Source organism: Panthera leo, chromosome A1 (genome assembly GCF_018350215.1).
Source record: "Panthera leo isolate Ple1 chromosome A1, P.leo_Ple1_pat1.1, whole genome shotgun sequence".
Classification (NCBI taxonomy): domain Eukaryota; kingdom Metazoa; phylum Chordata; class Mammalia; order Carnivora; family Felidae; genus Panthera; species Panthera leo.
In genome coordinates, this window is record NC_056679.1 from 183,456,192 (window position 1) to 183,483,540 (window position 27,349).

Sequence of the window (27,349 nt, forward strand, 5' to 3'; positions counted from 1 at the left end):
TAGGATAGGTCAAGAAAAGTTTCTTTATAAATAATTTATCAGAAACTACTCTATAAAAACCTAGAAAAATGTCAAGCCAGGTGCAATCTTTTTAAACTATTCCTGTATAAATCAATTAACGTGCTTTATTTTGACACCCAGTGTCAGTATTTACCAAACGTAGATAGACAAGTCCATCCCTGCAGCATGCATTTGCAAATAAGTTTACTCATTAATGTTTAATTAAGACAGAGGAAAACTGTCCTTGATATTTTGCTGCAATTAGTGCTCTCTATACCCCACTGACTTCTCATGATGAATTACTTTTCAAATGAAAAGTGAAGTGATTAAAACTGGAGACACTCCATCTACTATGCATTGCCCATACCACATTCTGAAGAGGAAAACCAAATAATGCTATGCATAGTGAAAACACAAGTGAAATTATGTTATTGCAGATTTCAACTGTGAAACTTCTTTTTTCATTATGACTCCAAAGTGATATAACATCCCGATTTACTGCTATTAAATTAGTAAGGTCACTATACCAGAGCTTTGAGAGTTTTAACTCAAACCTCTCAATCTAAAACATTTCACAAACAGTAAGTGGATTGTGAAGGTCACACAGTTTTCCAAATGATTTTCTCATCATATTACCTATAGTTTTAACATTTTACTTTTTTGAAAGGCTCCATAATCCATATTGTGTAATATACTAATTTTACCAAACAACCAACCTAATCCAACACTGCACAATAATGACAACAAAAATGTTATGTCTGGAAAGGTTAAGTTGACTTGTGCAATGTTAGACAACTAACCAATGATAGATCTAAAATCGCAGTATAGTTGTTCTATCCCCCAAATCCTTCCCCTGACTCCCTATTCAATTAGTTATGCTTAGTTTAGTTTAGTTTATTATTTATTTTGAGAGAGTGGGTATGTGAGCAGGGAGTGGGGGAGCAGAGATAGAGGGAAAGAGAGAGAATCCCAATCCAGATGTGGGGCATTGATCTCTCAAACCATGAGATCATAACCTGAGGTGAACTCAAGAGTCAGATATTTAACCGACTGAGCCACCCAGGGGCCCCAAATTATGTTCATTTTTGCCTGGAAGAACAAATATAATATAAAATATATTGATGAACTCTGGTCATTACATGAAGACATAACCCAGGCTGGAATATTCTTTGTTTTTGTATATGTCTTATCTTGTTTCATTTTGCTTGTTTGTATAAGAGTGCTCATAGTAGCTTTATTCATAATAGCCAAAAAACTGGAAACAGCCCAGATGTCCATCAACAGGTGAATGCATGAACAAATGATAGAGAACTATACTCAGCAGTAAAGTGAATGAACCACTCATGTACATAGCAGACTTGATAGATCTCACAAACATTGTCAAGTGAAAAGAGCCAGATATAAAAGAACACATACCAATGAGCCCATTTATATGATACACTATTATAGGCAAAACTAGTCTGAGGTGATAGAAATCAAACCAGTGTCTGCCTATGGTGGGTTGGGTTTGACTGGAAAGTATAAGGAAAATTTTTCAGTTGATGGATACATTCTTTATCTTGATTGGGGTGTTGGTTATATTGATGTGAACATCTGTGAAAACTCATCAAACTATACAGTTAAAGTCTATGCATATCAGTGAATGTAAATTTTCTCACAATTAAAAAAATGGTGTGGTATTTATATTATTTTGGATTCATTTAAAAAGTGAGTACTACTGTTTTTTTTTTAACAGATTGAGGTAAAAGTAACAAAAATAAGCCACACATATTTAACTTTTACCATTTAATAACCTTTGACATATCACCACAATCAACGAATATATACAATTACATATAATTGTAATGAATATATTCATCACCTTCAAATATTTCTTCATGTCTTTTATATATTCTTTCCTTCCCACAGGTTGGAGCATTCTTGAAATAGTATTTTGTTACACATTTTTCATGTTATGTTTAACATTAATCAGCTAAGATGTTGTCAGTAATGGTAGAAAACTATTTCCTAGATTCTTTTGAAGTGTTTTTCTCATTATTATATCAATTTTAGAATCACCCCTCAAATATATGAAATGCTCAGAATTTATAGACCAATAACCTGAGAACTGACCTGAGTTCACCAACCAGTGGTTATGCTTGTTCTATGCTGTGAATTATATTCCGACACAGAAAAAAAAGTGAAATTTCAAATATAAATCTGGATTTCCAAATTCTCTATAAATAACATGAGATCTGGCTAATCTGAGCATGCATTGTCATATAGCTGCAAATGGTCAGAGGTGAGTAACACAGGACCACTTTGAGTAGAGCATGTGTTCAATCCTCCACAGACTCCACCACTCCCTATTACATCCCAATGCTGGAGCTTTGTATCTGTTGCCACTTAATTTTGAGCTTGCCCTGTTGCTTTACTAACACTTCACCTGTTTTTTACTCATTTACTTCACCTTCCTGGTCCCTGATGGCTTTTGCATTTGTAATTCCTGACATAATTACTCATGTGGCAAAATTACTAAATGAGATACTCCAATAAAATTACCCAAACACACACACACACACACACACACACACACACACACACACACACACAGATTGTGAAATTAAATAGCATAAGATTAGTAGAGTAGTTCAAGTAGAGATTGGAGAAACCTGGCAAAAGGAAATTGTAATTTATTTGCTTTGAGCTTCTGTGTTATGGTTACTCAATATGAATGGGAATCCAGTGAAGTCTGCTAATCGTTTTTTTTTTTTAATGAATACAATTTATTGTCAAATTGGCTTACATACAACACCTAGTGCTCATCCCAACAAGTGCCTTCCTCCATGTCCATATAATTGTTTTCTTTTTTTAATCCTCATAAAACATGCTATTCTGTTTAGAAAATAGTTTCTTCTATCATCCTTCATATACTACATTTTCTCTCCTATCAAGGAGGAAAAAGTATTTAAGTCCCAACAACGGCTATTGTTAGGTTAAAACTACAACATCATCTTAAATAACCAAGACAGAATAAACCGGTGGAAAGTTCAAAAACACACTGAGGAAATATGAACAGACCTTAATACTGGTCTCACTATTAGGTGCCGGTTATGATAACAATTCAAAGACCTTGAGCTATCAAGTAGGCTTACTGATGGAGGACTCTTATCAGAGCCCCTGCTGTTAGTTCTGACAGATTTACCACACGTGGCTGCCCATGGCTACACTTGTACCCACTCAAGTGTGTAAGAAGTGTCTAGTGTTGAGCCATTGAGAATTCACCTCAGTAATGTTTTAATTGCAGTGTTACTCAAACCAAAGAAATTAAGCCCAATAGAAAAGTTATCCACACTATTACTGCTGCATTCTATAATGCAAAGAATCAGGTTATTTGAAAGTATATTTTTGACACTTTATCATTATATGTGAAAATGTTGAGAATGCCCTCTGGATTGTTGAAATACATTTATAGACAAGATTGTTCCTTCTCACGTAAAGGAACTAAACATCCATATATTTTATTAAATATTGGATAATGCCCAATACAGAAAATATCCATATACATTTTCCATATAATTGAGAAACCAAAACAAAAGGTTTAAGGGAAAAGGTGAACACCTTGAAAACTAGCAACATTTCAACAGATCATAAAATGGTATTTGGCAGGGAGTCCCAGCTCAATTTAAGACACAAAATTTTACAACTGTGTCATTCAATCCTTCTTTACAGTTAGATTAAAAAAAATAACATTATAGCCCTTTAGCATCCTTCATTATTCAACTTATTAATGAAAAAAGAATGATCTGCTTAAAAAATCCGACTTTCAATTTAAGAGATCCAATTTTGAGTCTGAGCTCTTCCACTTATTAGCTGTATATTTCATACTTCTGAACTTCTAGAATAATGATGCCTACCTTTCAGATACTTTTTGAAGACTAATTAAAATAATACATATTGACCACTTAGTATTCAAGGATGTAAAGCCAAAATGTAGTATCTACTCAGAAAATGCTAATATTTATAAATGTGTATTGTGCACAAATTATATAAAAATTGTAAAATTTATAATTTGCTCATTGGAATGTGTTAAATGTGCAGGTTTATGTGCCTGTTTATATGTAAATGTATATATTTTTTTTAAATTAGCTGCTTTACTGAAGATGAAATGACTGAGTAAAATTGTTTATAACCTGGTAGAGTGATCATATATATATATGATATATATATCATATATCATATATCATATATGATCTGATCTGATATGATATGATCATATCATATATGATATGATATGATATGATCATATATATATCATATATGATATATATATATCATATATGATATATATATATATCATATATATATATACCTATAGATAGATAGATAGATAGATATACCATCACACATATAATTCAGGATTTTGCTCCAAGATAAGATTTAATTTACAGTTAAAATTACATACATGAAGTCAATAATTAATCTAGATTCTAAAAGAGGCGAAAGAGAATCACTACAAAGCAGAAATATAATCTTAAACATCATGTCTGAAACTCACTGGAGAGGTAGTTATAGCCCATAATTATGTATAGAGTCTATCATCTTGTGCTTCAGATGCAATTTCTTGGTGTTTTTAACTCTAGGATTTTAAGGGACACTTTCCTCTTAATCAGAGGTTACAGAAACCTTTCACTTAACCTCAGTTTCAGCTTCTATGTAAGATAACCATTTTTACAAGGATCCATCAGTACACACCACAGTGAGTTTTTCATATCCCACATGACTGTATACACATTACTACATGTGTCATTATGTATCAAATGTATTCTCCAACTTGAGCAAAAACCCATTCATGTGACTGCACAAATGTCAACAATAAATTTTTAAAATAGGCAGATATTTTTTATGGTTAAACAAATTTCAGAAATATTTTGAAGGAAGTTTACTTGGAAGTAAACTGTGGCTCTAGTCAAAGAAATGGGAATGACTATAGCAATACAATCATTTATTCCACATATCTAGTCAATATTTTAGTCACCTACTCCCATGGAATTGCTTGGTCTCAATTCAATACTTTATAATGATATAATAAGAAAATATTATAAATGAATATAAAAATTATCCTGCAAAAGTAATTCTTCTTTTCTATTGCAATGTTTAGGATGCCTCATTATAAATGATCCAATTTCTCTTTTTATTATAGTTGATAAAAAGCTTTGGCCAAAGATTTTGAACCATATTTAGAATACTAAAGAGGCTTTTATGGTTTATAGTTCAGTATTAGCTTTATTCTTAAATTCATTTTTAAATTTATATGTATTTTTATTCTTAAACCTACTTTTGACATATTGTATTTTGCTGTATTTTATGTCTTTGTAATTAGTAATAAAGCCTTTATAAAATAAGGGAGACTATAAATTAATAGATGACTTAATAGACTTCATGATAGATCCTTTGATATATAACATGGCCTCAACATCTCTCTTTAGCTGTGTCTCCCACTATTCTACTGAAGCATTATTTCTCTATCAACACTGATATTTTTAAAAGGTGTATTTATTTATTTTGAGAGAGAGACACAGAGAGAGAGAGAGGGAGGGAGAGGATGGGGGAGGGGCAGAGAGAGAAGAAGGGAGAGAATCCCAAGCAGGCTTCACACTGCTGACAGTGCAGAGCTTTATGCAGGGCTCAATCTCACGGACTGTGAGACCATGACCTGAGTTGAAATCAAGAGTTCGACGTTCAACCAACTGAGCTACCCAGGTGCCCCTATCTACACTTGTTTTTAAAAATCACTTTATTAAGGTCTAACATAAGGTATGTATGAATGCAACTTGATGAAAATCGAGAGAAGTATACATTCATGAAACCATCACCACAACCTATGCCATAAAAATATCCATCACCTCCAAACATTTCTCCCTTCCCACTTTAGGTATTTTTATTATTATTAATTATTATTTTGGTATTAAAAACATTTAATGTAAAATATATTTTTTCTTTGATTTTTCTGGACACACTGTTTAATAATGCTAAACCTCACATTACAATGCCCTTCCATTGTCATCTCTGTATAAATGATATGCATAAGATTGAACTCACAGTTATCCTTTCATGACTTGCAAATAAATTAATGACAGTATGTAGCTGTCTATGAAAGTGAAGGATATGCTTATTTACTTTGCCTTTTCTTTGATGTAATCTTACCTAAATTCAGGAATTCATAAGATATTAAAATGTCAATATAGAATAAAGTAAATGTTACATTTTAAAGTAACTTCATTATATTTTTAACTGTGGTAATATATCAAAGGATGAAAATCTAAGCCCAAGTTCCAAGATGTATGTCTTCTCCACTGTTGCATAGTTATTTTATTACTACTATGCATTTTTAACAAATTTTTATTCTCAGATGTGCTTTGATTACTTTAACAGATTATGCTAATTTAAAAAGCCAATTCAAATCTTAAATTATTCTGGAGCATTGTTTTACCAGATACTATCTGCAGGTAGGTAGCCTTAAAGTCACTTGCTAGGCAGAGATTTGCAATATGCATGGATTGGCTGAACTGACTAAAAAACTATTTGGGTAACCAATTTGAATAAGAGTATGCTTCTTAGGGAGACTAAAGGGAAAAGCACTGTGAGGTAAGTCAACCTCCGGAGTTTTTCAGGTTCTAGCATGCGGGACAGATGTACTTAATATCCTGGAGTTCTCCTAATGCATGCTTCTAATCGAAGTCGGCTTTGTTCTGTACTACTTTCAAGAGTAGAAGAAGAAAACTCGAACCCAAGTGCTCTATTAAAGGCATTTCTTATTTGAGTTCCGACTTGCTTATGTGGTTTGTTTGCTTTATTTATTTATTTATGGTCAGGATCACAAGTAGAAGGTATTGGCCCTTTGAAGAATGAACGCTGCTGTCACCCTCCATTTCCTATGAGATGTCACAGCTGTGACAAGGAAGGGTTTATAATGGCACAGTTCGGTGCCTTCATAATTTATTCTCTCTGATTTTATGCTCTTTTAGTCTCCTGCTCAACCATCCACTAACAAGTGGTGATATTAGCCAATAAATCAAAGACGTCTGCTTGTCACCGCCAGATGCTTGGCCACATCGCAGCCGATTATGAGACGTACAAAAGGACAATTTCATGTAGGGAGCTCAGCAGAGGTGTTTCACTGATATTCTGTTTGATAGGAAACCAGCGTGAGGTGAATGTAGTAAAATTCAATAACTTTTGTGCCTTATAGCGATGAAGAACTAAGTTGAAATAAAACCGGGAAGTAAATTAGGACCTCAGCTTTATTACTACTCCTTTTATGACCCTAAATCTCTCCTTTATCACTTCAATACAAGTCAGAGACAGAAGGAGTATTTTAATATACTCACTTTATTTTGCTGGGTCTAAAAACTTATCCTCTTTTTCTAAAAGCATCAAATGAAGCATTTGCATCCATCTATTAAAATGTCTATTAAAATGTATTTTTAAAGAAATAAAATGTTTGTATAATATTTATGTGAATGTTAGCTAGTGTGCAAAAAGAATATCATTTTATTTTCTTTTTACTATTTAAATCTGTTACCAACTAACTAAAATCATCCACTAAGTCTTAATTCCTTGTATTTATTTTATACATCTCATTATTCAAATTACTGATCCACCACAAAGTACCTCTTCTGTAATATAAATGAAAACAACAGTAGGCTGAATTTATAGATTTTCAGTGACTATGCATGGTATTTTTATGAAATGTTCCTCAACAAAACATTGAATTTTCTTAAAAGACAAGAAATACTCATTTTTTTCCCTTTCAATGAAAGGAGCTACGGTAGAAAAGAGATACTCTATAATTTTATTTTACTAAAGAAATTACTAAGTTTTTCTCCCCTGAGAAGTTTATCATATTTATACATTGAATACATGACTACATTGTTGACTTAGCATTTTTGCTATATTGACAATTTATTACAGAGCAATCAAACAGATTCCACAGTGTAAATCAAATTTTATGTTAAGGTACAAAAAGTCATATATAATTATCCTTTGTTTTTAATTAGTGTAGCTGTGCTGTGTCTTATGACCATCTTTTTTCCCCCCATGTCTTCCATTAACTTTCTAGAGGTCCTGAAAGTGCCCCATATTGCTCCAATTTCAGGTACCAACCCTCAGAGGTTAGAAAAACCATTTATTACTTCAGCTTTTCCTCATATTTCCTTATGTTATATATATTCTAATTACTGTTTTGATATACTAAATGTCTTCTAAATCCTCTGGATAATAGCTTTCACTTTCTAAAGAAAGTATGTCAAGTAAAATACAAGAAACTTTCATAAGTAAAACGTTCTTTGTATATATTTAAATAATAAACAGGTATTTCACAATTCTATTCAACCTAATGATGCTTTAGTGATGTTGTTGCTTTCTTACTGTTGTTGCTTGGATGTTATTTATACTATGATTTCTACATTGATATTTCATATGATGGTTTTATTTCTCTCCAGCCTAACAGGAATTCAAAGGCACCATCTATTTAGAAAGCTTTAGACAGAGAAGATAATTCACTTGGAAGTATGTGCTTGAGGTCCTGTTTTATTTCTTTGAGATACAGAAGGATTAATTATTATTAAGTATTTAAGTACCACTTTACATCCTGCAAAGTTTTCATAACTATGCTTTTATGTCTCACATTTATATGAAACATTCAAAGTAAATTTCCAGTTATATTAAGCACAGGAAATCAAGGAAGTGCATTAAAAATACACTGCATAACAAAAGAAGAGAGAAAATAGAAACCTCAGAAATATTACGAAGGTGATAGATTACAATACAAATGCTGTGGCTTAGACCACCATATAGAATAGGATACCTGCTTTCATCTGAAGAAGTGTGTCAGTTTGTACTGCCCTGCAGTAAAAAGATAAGGAATGACTTAAAATGTAAAGCGCTATGAAAACACAGAAAATGATAAGATGATTAAAGATTTGTTCAGAATTTATTTTTGATGAGACACTCTTAACACTAAGTTTATCCAGCTAAAGCAACACATGAGTTTAAATGGGTTTGACTAAATGATTCAAAATCAATGAAAACCAGTAAATATTTTGTTGTTGCTGTTGTGTGTTTTGTTTGTTTTGGTTTTGTTTGTTTAGTTGGTTTTTTCAATAAAGCCAGAAGAATTTAGAATGAATGCACCACAAAACTAACAATGTCAATTCAAATTATTTGTCTCATCTCTCCATTATTTTAGTCTTTCCCTTTGTAATAGAGTTTATAAGTTCTTGACATGGGATTGGGTGAAAAGTATGCTTGCTTATTATCTTGATGGTAAACAGATGAAATCTATAAAACTGTCCCTAGTAACTTATGATAAATAAGAGTTCTGATTTACTTTATAGTTTTTTATGGAGCATTTACATGTATCATTATTTCATTTTTAGTCCCCATATGGATGGGAGATAGCAGCACTGAGAGCACCATTATAAATCAATACAAAAGGTAATGTGATTCTTCCTATTGGCATGAGAAAGTACTGGACATACTCTTCTAGTCCCAAGTACAGGCTGTCAACCCAGGAGATGATTTTCTACTTTCAAACAGTATCCAACACAGGAGAAGTTCCTTTACAAAATAAGATACGGGAGAAATGCAAATATCCCTTACACACGGTAAGGAAAAACAAGTTCTTTCCATGTTTTACTTCCGTGACTTTTAAAATCCTTTGAAATTGAACCAACCTATCATTCCAACAATGTTTCCCACCATTACTCTATTGATCATAGATTTCATCTTGATTTTCTCCTTATGGTTTTACTCAAATAATAGTCTATAAACATGTTATTTTAATCACAGCTCAGCGGCACAAATACATCCTTATCTGAATTCTGGGCTTTTCATGCCATGACTCAAGCGAAAATGTTCTTCGTCTTCCCTCTCCCATGGTCTCTCCTTCTGAATGCCTGTAACTTGTACTGTCTGTACGTTTATTGTCGCCTATCATATCTTTTATGTAGCATTCTGATTAGAGATGTGATCTAGACCAAGTTATTTACACTCTTTCTGCTTCTCTATATTTTCTCTCTATATATTTTCTCTATAACTAAAATGAAATTAATAATAGTATATACTTCAGATGCTGAAGTAGAGATTAGATGAGCTAATCAATGTAAAATGCTAAACCAGGGCTGTATACATAAAAACACACTGCTGAATAAATAAGAATTGGTGTTATTATGGTAACATATGTTCTTAATCTAGAGAGTTGTGTTTTTTTAGAATATATTAAGAATACCATATTATTTAACCTATTAACTTGAATTGGAAAGTGTAGGAGTTAATGTACTATTGAACTTTTTGATTTATGTTAGTGTAAGAGTCATTAGTTTTTATGTATCTGGTAAACAAATAATATACACCATATATTAAACAAATTTATATGTTCATGAAACTTTACTGAACACTAAAGTTGCAAAAAATATCATGTGGAATACTACAACATTCAATTGAAAATGCACCAATAATTAAATTGAAAGACTGAGATTACACAATTCATCATGAGTGAGAATCAAGTAAATATGATAAATGTTACTGGCATCATTTGATTAGCATAATATATTTAGCTGCAAAATACGAAATCGTTTAATGGGAAAAAGTGTGAAAACTTTTAGGAAAAAAAACAAAATTGAGAATATATACACTATGCAATAAATTATTTCTGAGCATTGCCTTACAGTGGATTTTAGTCCTTGAACTCTAAAACCATGAAAAATATCACAATCTCCTTGGAGTATGTATATGTAGAAAGATATGATTAATCTTATCTATTACACTCAAGCGTAAACTATTTTAGAATCAAGGTAGAGTCATTTGTGTATCCATTTATTTAGTATTCATTCATTATTTATTTATTTATTTATTTATTTATTTATTTATTCATTCATTCAGTTATTCATTTATAACCAATGTATCCCTAGCATTTCATTGAGTACTCAATATACTTTTTTTTTTTATTTTATTTTCAGAGAGAGAGAGTGGGGGAGGGTCAGAGAGAGAGAGAGAAGGAATCCCATAAAGGCTCTTCAATGGCAGCCTAAAACTGTGGGACTAAAACTCACAAACCATAAGATTATCACCTGAGCTGAAATCAAGAATTGGACACTTAATGGACTGAGTCACCCAGGTGCCTCAAGTACTCAATATTTTTTTTAAATGAATGATAAATTTCCTCATTCTTTTTCATCTTTTGAATGGTGAGGACAGATTAAATAATCTCTCAGCTCCATAGTTTTAAAATATTCTAACAGAATATTATTTAAGCTGTATCACCAATGATGCACATATAAGAAAAACAGAAATTCTTCTATGACCTTGAATTCTTTTTTTAAAACCGTATTTCATATTCCACGGGGAGAATTATGTGAGTTTCTCCACTCTGGTGAAACAGATAGAGGTGGAACTAGTTTAATGTGTGGATTAATACAATTTTCAACTATAGAAAGAAAGGTTTCATAATCATGATTATTGCCATTAAAATAATATCGGTCATTTGATATTCATTCTTGAGTAACAAAATCATAGTAGGTAGTTTATTTACTTAGGTTATCTTACTTAGTTCTCACAACTAGTCTCTTATGTTGAAACAATAACATCCAATTAAAAAATGAGAATACAGTATGAGAGAGAACTTGTCCATGAGTTTGTACCGTTGGTGACAGTATTTAAAACCAAGATTTTAAACCAAGCTACTATGGAGACAAAGATTATGCTCATTCTATATTTAACATTCTCTAATATTGACTGCGAATGAGTCCACATTAGTAAAGCTTTGCTTGTATCTGTACTATAGATCTCCATGATTCTCTCTAAATGATTATCAATCACCATTTTAGAAAAACAAATCAGGCTTTGGAGCAAACAAACTTGTTTTGCTTTCTGAACTGCACTTTTACAAATGAAATAATCATTTACCAATGATAATAAACAGAAGGAGGAATTCTTTCTTAAAAAGTACTAGAGGCGGGGCGCCTGGGTGGCGCAGTCGGTTGAGCGGCCGACTTCAGCCAGGTCACGATCTCACGGTCCGTGAGTTCGAGCCCCGCGTCAGGCTCTGGGCTGATGGCTCGGAGCCTGGAGCCTGTTTCCGATTCTGTGTCTCCCTCTCTCTCTGTCCCTCCCCCGTTCATGCTCTGTCTCTCTCTGTCCCAAAAATAAATAAAAAAAATTAAAAAAAAAAAAAAAAAAAAAAAAGTACTAGAGGAGAAGGTGATTAAAAGGACAGCATAGGAAGACTTCGAACTCACCTCATCCCATGAATATACCAGGTATACAGCTACGTATGAACAATTCTCTCTGAAAAAGACCTTAAACTAGCTGAGCAGCTCCTCCACAACACAGAATAAAAAGACTACAATGAAATGGGTAGGAGAATCAGAGATGTGGTTTGGTGAAAAATCCACCCATAACATGGTGATCCAAAAGTGGAAATGATCTCACAAAAACAGAGTATGTCCTTGAGTGAGGAATTTGATCCCCATATTAGGCAAGAGGAGCCCCTAAAACACCTGGTTTTGAAAATCCACAGGGATTATGTCCAGGAGACCCAGAGGGCTATATGAAACTGAGACTACACATTTAAAGGTCTCACAATCAGTCAATCAATCATTCAGTCAATGTCTCACACACAGATTCACTCACATTAGGACCCAGAACAAAAGCAGCAGATTTTAAAGCATGGAGGCCATATGTGAAGGGGACTCACTGGCTAATCTTAAAGTGTCTGCCAAAGGGGAAGAGGCCTGTTGGAACTCTCTCCAGGGATGAAGGTGCTGGCGAGCATCATTTTGCACTGTCCTTCCTTATAGGCACCAGTGTTTTTAGGTGCAGTTTTTGTCCTTTCCCTCTACCCTGATAGCAACATTTTCCCCATGTCATCACTCTCCTGTGGCCTGCCTTGCTAAACCTGATAGACTGGTATACACCACCCCTGTGCTCTTCTGTGGTCCCATACTGATAAACTCCATAGGCAGATGCTTCTGTTTAGACCTGCCCTGTCCAACCCAATGGATAGGCATGCCCTAGGTTGGCATGCCCCAAAAGCCCCACCCCACCAAAGCAGGAGGGTGGACATGCCCAGGGCCAGCATTCCCCCATGTCCCTACCCAAGCTGATTGATATGCACAGTCCACATAGGGACTTTCCCTTGAAAAAAAAATGGCTCTGGTGGCAAGGAGGTCTTGTTTTTCTAGGCCTGGTATGATTGAAACAATCAAAGAGACAGTTTTTGACAGGCTACCAAATCCAAGGAACTGTATTGACAACTGAATGAAACAAATTCAAATCCTTCTATGAAAAAAAGCCTTATTACCTAAGTATTCTGGAGCTTCAACCTAAGGAGTGGGCTTCAGGTTGACAACACAACTACACTAAGATACACCATAATTGAAATTTCAGGAGTTAAAAATAAAGGGAGACTACTACAAGCAATAAAAGAAACACAACTTCTTATGTACAAGAGAAACTCCATAAGACTAACAGCAAATTTTTCAGCAGAAATTTTGCAGGCCAAAAAGAAATGGCAGGATATATTCAAAGTGCTAAAAGCAAAAGTTTGCAGCCAAAAATACTCTAGTTAGCAAGGTTATCATTCAGAATTAAAAGAAAAATAAAGAGTTTTCCAAAAATGCAAAAACTAAATAAAAGCACTACCACTAAATTGGCCTTACAAAAAATATGTTGTAAGACTTCTTTAAGCTAGAAAAGAAAGACCTAATTAGTAACGAAAACCATGAGAATAGAAATCTCCCTCAAAATGGTAAATATATAGTAAGGTAAAGAACTAATTACCTATTGAGCTAGCATTAAGGTTAAAAGACAAAAGTAATAAAAATAAATATGATAACAGTTAAGGGAAACACAAAACAAAAAGATGTAAAATGTGACATCAAAAACATAAAAAGGTGGGAGAGGGTGAGTAAAATTGTAGAGTTTCAAAATGTGTTCAATCTTAACATGTTATCAACTTAAAATAGACTGAGAAATATGTTATATCTATATCTATATATATATTTTAAGACTGAGATATATATATCTCATCATAACCATGGTTATATAACCATGGTTATGATGATTACCACAGGGCAAAACTCTAAAGTAGAAACACAAAAGATAATGAGAATGGTATATAAACATAACATCCAAAAAAAGATATCAAACTGTAAGAAAAAATAGCAAGAGGAGAAGGAACAGGAAAGAACTACAAAACTGGCAGAAAACAATTAACAAAACGGCAGTATTTACCTATTTGTAACTACTTTAAATGTACTGGACTAAATTATACTATCAAAAGACACAGAACATACAAACTACCAAACCCAAAACAGAAAGACATAGACATTTTAAATATTAATATAAATATTCAACATATATTTAAAAAACTCATATAACCCAATGACATAACAGCAACAAACCAACCAATACAATTAAAAATAGGCAGAGGATCTGACATACAAATGGCCAAGAGGGACATGAAAAGATGTTCAATATCATTAATCATCAGGGAAATGCGAACTACAATGATATATTACCTCACATTTGTCAGAACGGCTATTGTCAGAAAGACAAGAAATAACAAGTGTTGCTAAGGATGTGAGAAAAGAGAATGCCCACGCACTGTTGTTGGGAATGTAAACTGGTACAGCTACTATGAGAAACAGTATCTAGGTTCCTCAGGAAACTAAAAATACAGATCCCTGTGATCCAACAGTTCCACTTTTGGGCATTTATATGAAAAAACAAAAATGCTATTTTGAAAAGATAATTTCAGGGGCGCCTGGGTGGCTCAGTTGGTTGAGCATCCAACTTCAGCTCAGGTCATGGTCTCACAGCTTGTGGGTTTGAGCCCCACATCAGGCTCTGTGCTGATGGCTCAGAGCCTGGAGCCTGCTTCAGATTCTGTGTCTCCCCCTCTCTCTGCCCTTCCCCCACTCACATTCTGTCTCTCTCTGTCTCAAAAATAAATAAAATTTTGAAAAGATAATTTCACCCCTAAGTTCACTGCAGCATTACTCACAGTGGCCAAGATATAGAAAAAGCCAAGTATCCACTGATGGATGAATCGATAAAGAAGATGTGGTATACATACAATAGTATACTATTCAGCCATAAAAAAATAAAATAAAATAAAATTTTGACGTTTGTTTCAACATGATGAATCATGAGGGTAATATGTTAAGTGAAATTAAGACAAATATATATGATTTCACTCATATGAGGAATCTAAAACCAAAGCAAATGAACAAACAAAACAAAATTCACAGATGTAGAGAACAGATTGGTGGTTGCCAGAAAGAGGTTGGGGGACATAGAATACATGAAGGGCTCAAGAGGTATAAACTTCCAGTTATAAAATAAGTAAATCATGGGGATGTAATTTATAATATGGTGATGATAGTCATTAATATTGTATTGCATTGTATATTATGTAACTTTACATAGTTACAGGAGGAAACCAAACTTACTATGGTGATCATTTCCCAGCATATACAAATACTGAATCATGTTGTTGTATACCAGAAACCACTATAATGTTTCTTGTCAATTATACCTCAAGAAAAACAATAAAAGAAAATGCAATTAATAAATAGGTAGAAATGACAGAAAAGAATTCTATTTTTGAGTCAAATATATACATTGATCTCTTTTCTGAGTATCTTTATCTACTTCTGATTTTAATAAGAGTTCAACATATAAATACACAGAGAATTAAATAAAATTATAGAGTTTTTTTTCCCCATAAAAGCATACTGATCTTTTTCTCCAATGTATTTTGTCCTATTTAAAGTGTCATCCCATTCCTTTAATTCCCTTCTCTTGCCCAAACTTACATGAGCTTTTTGAACATGCCTGAGAAGGTATTTTTCATCCCTTACAACCAAGTCCTGATCATTCGTGTCATTCTCTGAACATTCTACAAGAGCCTAATCTGTACTTGTTTAGGTTTGGAAACAGAATGTAGAAGCAGAAATAGATTTTACAGTTCAGTTAAATCATAGCCTCCATCCAACTCCTTTTCAAAATGAAGACTTGACTGATATGCCGGAAATCCGAATCAATTCACAGCAGGATCTGTTTCTGATTTCCTATTCTGGGATTCTTTGTACCATATTCTGCTTATGAGATTCTGGAAGTATCTTTCTGTGGAGTCATACACAACTGTTCAAGAGTTTTGAATGATCACTGAAGCTGTTATGGACATCCTGAGTAGTATTAAATTATACATTGATTCATGATATTATCTTGGGTATTTAAATAAAAAAAATTTAATGTTTATTCTCATTTCAGAGACAGAGAGACATTGCAAGTGGGGGAGGGGCAAAGAGCGAGGGAGACACAGAATCCGAAGCAGGATCCAGGCTCTGAGCTGTCAACAACAGAGCCCAACACGGGGCTTGAATCCATGAACCGTGAGATCATGACCTGAGTCAAAATCAGACACTCAACCAACTGAGCTGCTCAGGTACCCTGGGTATTTAAATTTTTGTTATTAAGATATTATTGGTATAATTTTCCACAATAATATGGTTTTGTTAACCAATATACATATATGTTTACTTTAACTTTACAAATTTATTCAACTTAATTTATGATTTTTGGTATATGTAATGTCTAACATGTGAAGGCTATGAACAATAAAAGTTTAACATATTTTCATTTTCTAAAAGCTGTTTTTCTTATGTAATAATTACCTACATGTGTTTGTTAGCAAGTGAATATAAGCCAATTTCCTTTCATTTAATATTCAATAATGTTATCAAGTTATCTAAGAGTTGTAACTAATTCAAGAAAATAAAATTATATACCTATAGATAATATTTTTCTACACAATTTTGACTTTTCTCCAAGTGCAATAGCAATTTCTAGACTTCACATCTGCTAAATATTACCAGGGTTATGGCACATTCTGTAGTGGACAAACATTACAGTGACTCTCAATGATTTCTGCATCCTTTTGTTCATGCTTTGCATAAAACCCTCCCCTTGAGTGTGGGTAGAAACTGTGACTTGCTTCTAACCAATGGAATGCAGTAAAGGTGATGGGATGTCGTACCCATTATCATATTAAGTTATAAAATATTGTATTTACTAGTTTCTTCCACTCTCTGTTGCTGATTTTTTTAAATGTTTACTCCTTTTTAAGAGACAGAGCATGATGACTTTTCATGAATCCATTAGAGAACAGAGAGCACCAAGCAAATGATCACCCTAAAACCTAGAATGGCAGGTGAATCTAGGGTGTCATAGTCAAGATCTTACATGGAGCAGATCTGCTAGAGCACAAAACTTAAATGGTTATTTTGACAAACTGCTGCAGGCTGAATATCAAATAACCTAAGAGTGAGAAAGTTCAAGGGGCCACAATTTAAAGAAATCCCCACAAATTCATGGGTTTACCTCAAATAATCCCAATGATCCTCATAGCAAAGAGTCAAGAAAAAAAAGGTTTTGGGGCTCCAGCAGATGGAAAAGATAAGTAACCATTTGGAAATATACTCACAGAATTCTATATAACAAGGTTTAATCCTTACTGGAAAACATTTTACTGATTGTTGTCTGAAGTGGGGGAAGGGAATTTCCCCAAATACAGGCTTTACTGTACCTTCAACTAAGCAGGGGGAAAAACAAAACAACAGCAAAAAAATAAAAATAAAAAATAAAAAAAAAATAACAAAAACAACAAAACAAAACACCCTAAGAAACACTTGTGAAGATCAAACATAGGCAAGGCATGTAGGATCATTAACAGACTGAGATTTAGTCATAAGATTATAAAATGCATCCCTTACTCCACTCTTTATCAACACAACAAAAGAGCTCCAAATCAATAACAGTGGATTACAGCGGAGAGATCTGCAAGGCACTGACTCTAAGGATGAGTTCTTAGGGAAGCCCAAAGACAACCCAGAGAAACAAAATTCAAATATAATACAGGAACTTGAAGCATCCATTACCTACAACTACAGCAAGCACTAAACACCACCCAACTCCTAGTCAGAGTAACCTAAAATCTCACACAAAAGACCTATGTATTTTAGTCCTTATTATCTGATACATTATGTTAGGCTTTCAACAAAAAATAATGAGTTATGCTAAAAGACAATAAAACAAAACAAAACAAAACAAAACCAACAACAAAAACATTGTGTGAAAATACAAAGTACACTTCAGAACCAGACTCAGATATGACATGCATGTTGAAACTCTCAGAAAAGTAGTTTAAAATAATTATGATTACTATATTAAGGGCTCTAATGGGAAAAGTAGAGAACATATGAAAAGAGATGTGTGATATAAGTAGAGATATGAAAACTCTAAGTATAAAAAGTTAGTGTAGAAATAAAAAGCACTACAACATAAATCAAGAATGCTTTTGATGGGCTCATTGGTACAATTGGACATGCCAGAGGAAAGAATAAATGAGATTTAATATAGGTCAATAGAAACATTCCAACTGATATGCAAAAAGAAAAAACAACAAGAATAATAACAGCTTAAAAAGAAAGGAACACACAAGACAATTTCAAAAGCTATAAGATACAGGCAATTAGGTAGAAGAAGAAGTGAGAGGAGATGAAGAAGACATATTTGTAGAAATGTTCACTAAAATGTTTCCAAAATTATTAACAAATAGCAAACCACAGATCCGGGAAGCTCAAAGAACCAAACAAGATAATGACTAAAAACTCTATACCTGGGCATATCACATTCAAACTGCAGAGAAACAAAGATAAAAATGAAATCTGATAAGAAGCTAAAAACGAAAACAATTTAACTACAGAGGAAAGTAACAAGATGTACACAGACTTCTTGTCATAAACCATGCAGCAAAAAGAGAGTAGAGTGAAATATGTAAGTATTGAAAGAAAATAACCGAAAACCTAGAATTCTATAATCTTTGAAAACTGAAGGAGATACAAGGCTTTCTCAAACAAAAATAAAAAAATAAAATTCACTGACAACACAACTACCCTATATGAAATGTTTAACAAAGTTCTGAGGATGAAGGAATTTCATATAAGTCTAAAACTTGGATTTACATGAAAAATGGAATAGGACTAAAGAAAAAATAATTGAAGGAAAAATATTTTTAATTCCTATATTCTTCTTCTTTTTTTTTTTCTTACATTTCCAATTATTTTATCAAGGTAAGAAGTACAGAAGCATAACTTGCAAGTGCTCAACAATCAATAATCATTACTGAATGCAACTAAAAGTAGTACACTCTACTTTTTTTCGAAAAAATAAAACAATAGTTTACAATTCATTTAATGGCAACTGGTAATCATTAAATTGGCAATGGTTATCTTCAAAAGTTATTACACTAGCTGTGCTGTCATTTCTTAAGGATGATCAGATACCTAAAGTCACAGATGTTTCCCACATAAGATGCAACATATAAATCAGACTTGATTTATCACAAGCATTAACAAAACCAGACCTAGGGAAAGAATTATTTCTGGAGACATATGCATAGTCTTAATACAGTGAATATTTAGCCCACCTGGATTATTACAAAATCAGAACAACAAGAATATTTGCAGTAAATTTTCCTATTCTTAATTGATCCAAAAAGAAAACTGTTTGTTGAAAGTAATAATACTAATAATATATTTAATGATTATAGTATAGGGATGAGTGAAATGAATTACAGCAAGGTTAAAAGGGATGGAAAAGAGAAACTGAACATGCTCTTTTGTATGTTACTTGCACTACATGGGAAGCAATATAGTGTTAGTTGAAGGGGGATTTGGGTTATTTCAAGGGAAATAACTATTTTTTTAAAGAAACCTAACTGATATGCAAATACAGGAGATAAAATGGAATCATATAAAATGCTCAGTTAAAACCTGAGAAAGGATAAAAGGGGAAGCAGGAAACAAAAGACAATTATGATAAAAAGAAAACAGTTACAAAAAGGTAGATATTAAATCCAAATACATCAAGAATCACTTTAAATATGAATGGTTCACATATGTTAATTAAAAACAGAGATTGTCAGAGTGAGCTATCAAGCCAGAAATGACATGGATCAACTTTAAATGCTTATTCCTAACTGAAAGAAACCAGTTGGAAAAGGCTACAAACTGTATGATTCCAATCATATGTATGACATTATGGGAAAGACAAGACTACACAGACACTGTAATGATCAATGGCTGACACAGCATGGGACAAGAGAAGAATGCTGAACGGTGAAGCACAGGGAATTTTTTTAAGGTAGTGAAACTGTTGTGTATGAGACCAAGATGGTGGATGTATGACTATATATTAATCAAAACGTATTGAACTTTACAGCAGCACAAAGGTTGATCCTTAATATATACAACATTTAAAAAACTGTTTAGGATATCAAGGGTTCCCAGGAGGTAATGCAGACTGTAACAAAAGAATTTAACTCTATTAAAATTGTACGGACAACATCACTGGAGGACGTGGCGAAAAAGACGTTGACCTAAGTAACTTGGAAGTAAGGAAATCCTATAAAACACAGTGGGGGGGGGGGGGAAGAAAAGAAAAAGGACATAAGTCCTGTAGTCTAATTGATAATGTTGTTTCTAGTAATGGTATAGGTCTATAATTCTGATACTCCTATGTATGCACACTGGAAAGGAACAATAAGGTAAGTCGATAGCAGATGGTATGAGTCAGGTTTCTTATTATAGGAATGGGAATTTACAAATAAGCAAGGGGACAAAGACAGCAAGATTCATGTGGTAACAGATGAGAGTTGGAGACATCCATATCAATTCATGTTTAGCTTAATATAGATAAGCTTGTTATGTAATGACACTCCAGTAGCAATAAGTACACCTACTGTCCAAGTCTTGCTTTCATTGTTTGACAAAAGGAACGAGGGATCTTTAAAAAATGGCCAATTATAGTCAGGGGCTAATATAGCAGAAAATTTACAGTATCTTATAATGAAAGGAAGGAAAGGTCACAATGATGGGGGTATGTCATAGAACACAAGAGCCAAATGAAAGAGTTCTTGATGGTCAAGATGAAAATGTTTGTGCAAACAAAATAAATAAAATAGTTTTGGCTTATAACCCAAAGTATGATATAAATATCCACAGGTTAATACTGATACAAAAATAATTACAAAATAAATGAGAGAAAATATATTAGCACCTCATTCCAAACAATTGATACTTGATACTCTAAGGAGTCAGAATATATTTCTTCAAATCTTAATGTTGGCTTTTCATAGTAACTTCTTTCTAAGGAGTAGATAGCATAGAAAGGGAAGAAAAGACTAATTTTATAGTAGAGAAACCCAATAAAACCATATGTGCAAGCTATATAAGGCTAATGTCAATAGTGATAAATTATGTTAGTAATATGCATTCTTAATGTAACATAATGAAAATGGCACTTTACCTTTGTGATCATCCTACCAAAAATTCATAACCCCAATTTAACCATGAAAATGTGAGTAAATACCTGTGCAGTACTCCTCAAAACCATCAACTTGATCAAAAACAAGGAAAGTCTGAGAAATTGTCATAGCCAAGAGGAGTCTACGAAAATATGATGACTAAAGGTAATGTGGTATCCTGAAAGGGATCTTGAATAAAAATAAGACAAAATTAAGGAAATGTAAAAAAACTTCAGTAAATAATAATGTATCAGTATTGACCCATTAATTGTAACAAATGTACCAAATTAATATAAAAAGTCAACTATATCATTAATATAAGAAGTCAATTGTAGGAGACAATGGCTGCAGAGAATGAGAATTTTGTATTATCTTCATAAGTTATTATCAGTCTAAAACTATTCAAAAGGAAAAAATCTTAATGAGAAAAAAAAGGTCAAAATATGGTGTACTTCCATGAATTTCAACGTAAGAAAATACACTTGCCTTTTTAAGGCTTTAAGATGAATGGGAACTCAATACAGTAACATTGTTAAATGATTACTTTTGGTAATCGAAGAGGGTGGGTTTGAATCCTTGTTCTAATACTGAAAAGAAGAATTATCTTCAATGCTTATAAGTATTAGGTGCATGTGACACTAATATAATCACAACAGAAGAATTATGTACTGAAACCTTGAAGGGAAGAAATGCTTTCCAAAACAAGGTCAGATTACTTAATTTGAAGTTATAAATGCATCCGAATAGAGGCTAGTAGTGTGAATGCCAGTGAGCGTGTGTGTTTGCATATGTGTGTGACTGTTTGCATTTGTAGAAATCTGTGTTTGGAAAGCAATGGAAGCCTAGAAATGGAGCACAGAGTACCTAGTTTCAACAGTGTTTCCAGTCTAGTTCCAGAAAGAGGATGATCTGAATAAGAACTAGTATTCCTATGGTGGTAACAGGTAGAGTTGGATTCATGAAGCTATGTTATTCAGGTGAGAAACAATAAAATTCATCTATTTGATTTTTCCTGTGCTGTAACACATTTAGCAATTTAGTGTCTGACTATATTTAGGATTTCCATGTACATTTATACAAAGACAGTACACTGACCAGGAAAAAAAAAAAATGGTGTATCTTCACATCTTTGTTCCAAATATCTCTCCTTTAAAATCTAATAGATGCCTGATTTGTATGCATCTATTCTGAGCTCAGTTAACCTGCAACATCCTTGGGTTTGATCAGCTTGTTATGTTTCAGGGCTTTTCCAAATAATATTCAACATTTTTGCATTTGGGTTTCTTCCAACTGCAACTTCTTCCTTCTTCAATCAAATTAAACATGTTTAATTCATTTGGATCTAAGATTAAAGTATTTATACTATAAATTTAAACTTCAGTAAGAGTTACTCATTAAATCAGTATAAATATTAGTAAGTGGAAATATTAGTATTAGTGTTACTTCATTTATAATAGTCACACCCATGTCATATGACCATTTTCCCAATTTACTCAAGAACATAAACATAAAATCATAAGAAACAAACACAGATTCAAAAGCATTTGAGAAAGAAAAATGGCATGTTGTTTTAGAGACACTTTTCTAAGGTATTTTCTAGGCTCAGTCAATTGTTTTGAGTTTAAATACAGAGAATGGAAAGTGTTCAGTGGCATTTAGTTTCATGATGACTTTAAAGCGAAGGAGGAAGGCTGGACAAAAACATGTAAGGCGTGACTCTCCCAAGGAGTCTAGTACAATAGTTATGACACAGGTATTGGAGCCAGATGGATGTGAAATGCAACTCCAGCAATCCTTACGGCTTGCTGGTATTAAGGAAGTTTTCTACTTTCTCAAGGCCTCTTCTTGTTTCTTACTAGATAGGGACAATAATGCTATCCACTTTTATAATTGTAGCTTATCATACAACTAGTTCTCCATAACTTCTAATTATCATTGTAATTTCTCTTGTCAGTATGATCATTAGGATGATAGTTATTATTTTACTGTGCTACAAACACATAATCTGGTTCACTGATTGGGTGGGTGGGAAAAACTATCCTATCAAACTAGGATTCTAAATAGTATTAATTTCATCCAAATCAGACTGTGACCCAATACACTACTACAACTAATAATAATAATAATAATAATAATAATAACAACAACAACAATAAGTCAATTCCCTGCTTTTAATCTTTCTTCATACATAGGGCAAAAATGCTGCGAAGGATTGTAAATATATATTTTTTTCTTTAAGTATAAAGAAGAATTTAAATTATCATAAAGAAATAGGCATAATATTTCATATAAAAATCCAAAAGGATTGGACATAAAGATGGTCCTGTAATAACTACAATGACTAATAATATTTTCACTGTGTCATAATGGCTGTTAGTATATTGTACAGAAAGGAGTCAAACAAGAGTTCTAACATATCTACAATCTGCTTATAGTTCACTTGGTGCCATATGATTAGTTCTGGCCCATGGAAATGAATAGAAATGATATGCTACTTTGATACTGTGGAATTTGACATCCTTCCCATCTCTCTCTCTTTTATATCTGTCTCAACAACACTGGAGACTATGTTGTCCACAATGAAGATTGGATTTTCTGGAATCTGGATTTTCCAAGATACAGTTTAGTATACACTGTATGTAGTAAATAGTGCCTTTGGGATCAATAATACCTGTGGAAAGGAGAGGAAAGAAACAGGATTGGGCAGAGGATCAAATTTAAGCTGAGATCCTGGCACCTGTCTTGCTCTCTCCGGGAGCTAGAAAAATTTGCGAAGGGAAGGGAAGGGAAGGGAAGGGAAGGGAAGGGAAGGGAAGGGAAGGGAAGGGAAGGGAAGGGAAGGGAAAGGAAGGAAAGGAAAGGAAAGGAAAGGAAAGGAAAGGAAAGGAAAGGAAAGGAAAGGAAAGGAAAGGAAAGGAAAGGAAAGGAAAGGAAAAGGGCCTATTTAACGTCGAATATTACATTGAAGCAGTCATGCCTTCACATACCTGCTTTAATCAGTCCTTAGATGCAATGAGTCCTTCTGTGACGCATCATCATGTCCACCACATTCCAAAAGGCACAATTATAAGATGGAGAAAGGTTGCCAAAAGCAGCATTCGACTGTGACATTAAGATTAAGCCACTGGGTTTCAGGGCTTGTCTACTGCTTTGCTAGGGTTAGTTTTCCTAATACAAGAATATATTAGAATGTATTTATCTCCTATATGATATCTTCTATATTAATTCTTATATTTACTGCACTATTTTTTAAACCAAGTCAGTTTTATTTAGATCTATACTTGCACTGGCATATTAGGGAAATAATGTTATGAGAAAAAAAGAAAACCAGTTAGCATCTAATTTTATCATACTTAAAATACAACCTGTAGGACTGAAACCTTTCATAGAGATGCATTTTCCCAGATTAGATCTTTCATTGGTTTGGCAAGAGAAACATGCTGCTTAAAAAAAATAAAGAAAACATTATCATATAATGACCAATGGACATTCATTTTGGCTGTATGAGTAGTAATGCAGCTTCAAGTTTAAACAACATAAGGTTAAAAGACTATGAGCTTTCATGAATTTAAGAATAGCTGAAATAAATATTGAAGTGTAAATCCAATCCAATCCGGTATTGTTACATGATTTCTAATTTGCAGTAGTCATATGCTGGTCTCAGAGAGTTAAATGTTAAGCAAAAGTACTCTGAGATGATATTAAGATCAAATGGCCACATAGCCAGGATGTGCATTTTGAATAACATTTCCTCAATGATGAGAAAAGAAATATTGGGTGCAGTGACTTTTAAACAATGGCCGAATAAGGTTACAATAAAATAAATCAGAGAAGTGAGATGGTTTAATGGCTTTTTAATGAGCCTAATGTTTTCCGTTTTAATGAGCCCTCTTACATCAGCTTTAATTATTTTATGAGAATGAGAAATGATTGAGAAATGGCTTGCATTAATTCAATTTTCTGTTCAGTCTTCCCAAAAGCCATTATGGCATAGTGGCTAATGGGAGTCAACTTGGATAAGTGGGAACTTGGATAATAGGACAAGTCTCGGCTAAATTTAGTTAGACACTTGATATGTTAACTGGTGATAAGGTTATATTTCCTCATTTTGCAAAGAGTGCACACCAAATGCCCACAAAGTATTTTAACACTATAGCACAAGCAAAAATTAATTAGGGCAGTTTAAATGAAGTATAATTTGTCCTAATTAATTCAACAAAATTGTGTTAAAAATCTCCTAGCTTTTTATTAGTGACCTGTTGAGATTAAAAATGTACAAAAATAACTGAATTTTGAAATACAAATCTTTGATATAATCTGTGCTTAAAACCATGTCAAGCTTTTATAATATAATACATATAAGGACACAATTTTCCTACTACCTAAAAGTAATATTAAACAAATTCTTTAGCTATGAACCAAATAAGGCATGTCATATCCCAAATCTATGTCAAACTGTCACAAGAAACAGGTGATATTAAACAAAATATAAAATAAATTTAAAAAATGATGTTGTTCTCTGACATATTAATCAATGTATTTTACAGTGAGTAACAAAAAACCAACTCTTAACTAAGGCTAAAAAAAACAAAACAAAACAAAACTGCGTGGCTCATTAAATTGACAGGAAAATTCAAGAATTAGGCCAGAAAGCATGAGTAGGAACAAAGTGGTTACACAGCAAATACAATCCATGTACAATTCATATATGATCCATATCGACCCAATGAGGACATCCCAAGCAATAGAAGTGTGAACTCCAGCAAGTTTCCAAAAGTACTGGGTGCCAGGCATGGCTGCTAGAACCAAAAATAAGGCCAGTCCAGAAACTGGATATGCTGGTCTTACTGCTATTCTCACAGCTTGAATAAATCCTCTGCTTGACTATTGCAATGCAAAATCTTTACCAGGTGTAAAATTGGCCAAAATTCATTCTGAAGCCTGCTTCCTAGCTGCAAAAGAACCACAAAAGTGAGTATGTAACATTTTAGTCCGTTTCATGGGAGGTTGATTCTCCTCCCAACAAAAATTCTCAAAGAGAGAATACCCAAAAGGTAGCCAAAGAGGTTTCGCAGTTTCGAAAAAAAAAGTAGAGTTCACTATAAATTATATATAAAATTAAAGAGAGATATAAACAGTAAGGATTAATAGTTAATAATTTTAAGAAGCAAGCCAGCAGCAGTTGTAGTTCACTCCAGGGAAATGCAACTTTATCAATTCAATTCATGGAGTATATGAAAACCTCTATGTGATAGGTGCCATATTTAGTCCTCTATAGGAATACACAATGGAGGGGAAAGAGAGAAGGACTAAGCACCTAACATTTTCTAAAGTCACCAAGGTGATAAATATTTAGCTAATCTTTTTTCAATAGGACCTGGCCTTCAAGGATTTAAGTATCTTGTATGGAGAAAAGAGGAGCAAGCTAATAAAGAATAAACTATGTATGTAATATGTTCTAAACTCTCCTAAACATTAAAAAAAGAAAGCAAGACAGAAATGAAAAAGAGGAAAGACTGTATCTAAGGCATGAGATATTATATTCATCGGGAGACACATTAAAAAAGTTTCCTCTGGCAAATAGTAAAATGTGACAGAAAATAAAGATTTTAATATTATAGCAATATAGAAAAGTTTACTTCTTTTATTAAGATGTTTAAAAATATTGATTACATGACTGTTTATAATAAAAAAAAAACACTTCCTCTAGAAAGGGCACTTTGTCATGATTTTATTTTTTCCAAATGTTCCTATGTATACATACCTATCTTTATACATGTATAATAATGCTTATCCTAGTCTAGTAGGATACACAGCCCTTGAACAACACAGGTTTGAATTGTATGGCTCCACTCATATGTAAATCTTTTACAACACAGTACTGTAAAATGTATTTTCTCTTCCTTACAATTTTCTTAATAACATTTTATTTTCTCT

The 27,349-nt window shown here is 33.1% G+C and overlaps 1 non-coding gene across 1 annotated transcript; it reads right to left on the reverse strand.

Annotated features, from left to right (window-relative positions):
• Positions 1-19,442: 19,442 nt before the first annotated feature.
• On the reverse strand, positions 19,443-19,574 carry LOC122202892. The gene has a single exon (XR_006194952.1). It is a non-coding gene; the product is annotated as a small nucleolar RNA SNORA72 (small nucleolar RNA).
• Positions 19,575-27,349: the final 7,775 nt, after the last annotated feature.